Source organism: Saccostrea echinata, unplaced genomic scaffold (genome assembly GCF_033153115.1).
Source record: "Saccostrea echinata isolate AGI-Se365-2 ecotype Australia unplaced genomic scaffold, CSIRO_AGI_Sech_v1 ptg000028l, whole genome shotgun sequence".
Lineage (NCBI taxonomy): Eukaryota > Metazoa > Mollusca > Bivalvia > Ostreida > Ostreidae > Saccostrea > Saccostrea echinata.
Window position 1 is genome coordinate 17,947,804 of NW_026889777.1, and position 3,727 is coordinate 17,951,530.

Genomic DNA, 3,727 nt, shown 5'->3' on the forward strand with positions numbered 1-3,727 from the left:
CATCCTCAGGTATTGTAGATTCAAGTTTGTTCAAATGATGATCCCTTAGGGTAGGGAGGAGCCACAATAGGGGATCAAATTCTTACAAAGGAATTTATAGGAAAAAAATCTTTAAAAATCTTCTGAAGAACAGAAAAGCCATTTGTTTTATTGATATGGAAGCATCCTCAGGTAGTTTAAAATCCATCCCCATCCCCCTTATGTAAACTTTTCATCTGTCTGTAAAATCTATAGCAAAGTTATTTAGCAGTTTGATTCTTACAGTTTTGGTATTTTTGGGCATAATTTTCTGTAAAGATTCATCTTTCTTGATGGCCTTTCTGGCATTTTCAGCAAGATGCCGAGTGTCGACAAAACGTCGCAGTTCGTCTGATAGTTTGCCCTCGGCATACAAAGACTCAGCGGCCTTGAATATTGTACTGTCAGGGTCTGATGTAATGTCCTTGACATTTAAATCATTCTCGAGAAGGTCTTCTATGCCCTCTTTGGCCCAGGTGAATTCGTCACCAATGTTTTTGGTCATGGGTATATTTGCCCCAGGTCTGCTCAGTGCACACATGGCTTGGATTGTTCTTGAGGTGCTGTCGCTCAGGACATATTTTGTTTTTGGTCACTAAAGATATTATCTCGTGACTACTGGTCACATCTTCTGCAATTAAGAAGACGGTCTGTGTAGCAGGCTGGAAGGGTGTTTCCCCCACCCCAGAGTAGAGGGAGTTATCATACATTCCATCGCACTGAATTCCTATATTGTTTGGGTTTGGGGCCCCCTGCAATTTATTAATATGAACTAATTTCTTACATCTTTTTTTCATATCATCTTTTTTCTTATTTAGGGTAACTACTTTTTGCATGATGGTGTTACTTGTTTTTTGTAGTGAAGACTCGGCCGGAGGCGGAGTGTTGGTGGCCATAAAAATTTTGTGTACAGATGAACTGCCAATGGGGGTTTGACTTAGACCTACTTGTAGGACATAGTTTATTGTTGCTGCTTTCCTTCCCTTGATTTGGATTGCACTTCCACATAGAGGTTGTGCATTTCTGAAATGTAAGGGCACCTGCTGCATTTCAGCTGTAGTCGAGTACCCAGGCCACGCCTCTCCTCAGAGTCCATGTCCCAGGTCAGGTTGCCATCACATCCTGGATTGGTCTTCCCATGTTTTTTGAAGGCTGTATTGAACATCCCACTTGTCTTTTGAAGATGGAGCAGTCTTTGGGAGTCTGTATCACACCTGCCGAAACCAGTTTTATATCTGATCACTTCCTATCCAGGTAAGTTCATTTTCAGAAATTAGAGTTACTCCCCTTAGACTATACTTGTTTTCAGAATTGAGACAAAAGACTCATCACGGTCTAGAGAAACTGGTTTTGTAACTTTTTTCCTCAAAGAAATGATCAATTTTAAAAATGTTACTATAATTTAGAGATATAATTAATTATGAGTTAGGGATGTGTGATTTTATCGGTATACCGGTATATCGCAATTCTTTACTGTGTGATACGTATCGTGATACGGAGACTAAAATACCGGTATTTTTCACATTACCATAATTCCGGAAATTGTTCATTTATTTGTTCAAACTATTGAATGACAATTACAGGAAATGTAAAAAAAAAATGTTGAAAACAGTTAAACAACGGCATCCAAACATGCTTTATATTAAAGAAATAAAAAGTTAAAAGTAGAGTTATGTTTTTATAGCATATTTTTAAGAACTATTACGGAAATTCATTTGAAATTGTAGTAAAAATTGTGTGTAAAAATATCACGATTTATCGTGATATTTTTTGGGGAAAATCATGATATATCACGATATGAAATTTTTGCCGATACCCACCCCTTTTATGAGTTAAATTACGCTGATTAATTTGACAGGATCTTAGGTATACCCCTTATTTCAGGCAAATTGGCCTTATATGGGCCTATTTTAATAATTAGAAAAATTATTTATTAATTATAGAGGTTTAATTTCATTATTTATTAAATTTTAAAGAACTGTAGTTATTACCCCAAGGGTTCAGCCTGCATCAAAGCCTCAGGATTCTCTTTCTTTTTCAGAGGTCTTGGCTGCAGCAACCGGTGGCACCCATGTCACAGCATCATTTCCTGTTCCTCACACACAGAGGGTGGATGCCTCACCACTTCCAGGTTTCCCGGTCTACTCTTGTGAATGGTGCAGGTGAGTTTTCTTCTTCTTTATGAAGTAATTTTCCCTTGTTGTGAGGCACTCATATTTGGGTTTAAAACCTTAATTATCCTCTTTTTGAATTTTCCCATCTTTGAAACTTGACTGAAAAATTTACTATGGATACTGTATGTGTCTGAAGTGAAATTCACTTGTGATGTGCTTTTTCCATTGCTCCATCAGCATCATGTCAAGTTAAGGTGTTATCATGCAATAATTTGTTATCATGATAGGAATTAGCCAGCAACCCTCGCTGCAAAATGTAGGTGTATTGAAGGGGGTAATGACAGTTTTACTGCTACAGAGAAAAAACAACACTACTAGATCAAATTATTTCTCATCTCTTTTGAAAACCTTCTCTTAATTGGCTGTCAGCTGCTTAGTGATTTCATTTTGAATTGTAAAATTAAATACATGTTAAAAACATTTTTTCTCAATAATTTGAGTTTTTTTGGCTATTTTTTTTAAAATCGGGTACAATATACTCTGAATGTGAAAATTACATGTAATCCCTCAAATCCTCTTGAAAACATAAGAAATAACATTGTTAGTTAATTACATATTTTATTTCAATAGTCACTTTAAAAAGTCAATATGAAGTTAACTTTCAATACATCTTCATATCACGGTTGCGTTCGTTTTGTGTAGGGGGGTTACATTGAATAGATAGTCATAATTTACATTTTTTTACATGTAATTTCTTCATGTTACATATTTTAAATGTACTATATACATGTTATCTGAAAATGTCAAATTGGGCACTTTTTCACTTTGTTATCTATTTGGTTATAGGAAGAACACCAGAATTGCCTAGGTAGAGGGGGCCGCCATTTTGGACACCCAAAGTTGTGCGGAGAAGAAAAGCTGACAGGAGTCCTGATTGGTCATTAACAGAAAATCTTTGTGGTGGAATTCGACAGTGAAATATAAGTGATAAAAATTATATGTGACTTAACAGAATGTGTAAAAAAGATATAGGACTTATAAAGGAAGACTTGAGATGAGGGGTGATATTTTGCTGGACAATTTCATTCAGTGCGAATCTATACCAGTTGTAAACAGGCCAAAATTTAAAGGATAAACACAATTTCATGATATATTTTTCGTGGTGGAATTTCGAAGAAGAGGTGTTGAACTTTGCTTCACAGTGACTGATTTTTTGAATATTGATTATAAAAATAAGTGACAGTGATTGGAATTTGTATGGAAGTCTATGGGAAAACATTTGTTGGTGTTTGTCCAGGTATCAAGAAAGTTTCCAAAGGAAAATGGCTCAGCAAAACATTGTCAAAATAAAAAAGAAGTGAGCTTTAACAAATGTGTAAATACTGAAAGTTTGTGTCAAAAAGACCCCCCCCCCCCCAAAAAAAAACACTGTCGTCGTCTGCTAGGCGGCCTGATGAACTCTAACAGAGCGAAACAGTGTATTTTAAAGTGTTATGTGATAAAATAAAGAGCTTACAAAATTTATAATTTTTTTTTCATGTCTTTAATGTTCATTAATCACATAAATCTACCATTGGTCACTGGTAGGTGTAATT

The 3,727-nt window shown here is 35.6% G+C and overlaps 1 long non-coding RNA gene across 1 annotated transcript; it reads left to right on the forward strand.

Moving 5' to 3' along the window:
• Positions 1-1,005: 1,005 nt before the first annotated feature.
• Positions 1,006-3,220, forward strand: LOC133193844 (uncharacterized). The gene is made up of 3 exons (XR_009722023.1): positions 1,006-1,272; positions 2,060-2,180; positions 2,979-3,220. It is a non-coding gene; the product is annotated as an uncharacterized LOC133193844 (long non-coding RNA).
• The last annotated feature ends 507 nt before the right edge of the window (positions 3,221-3,727 follow it).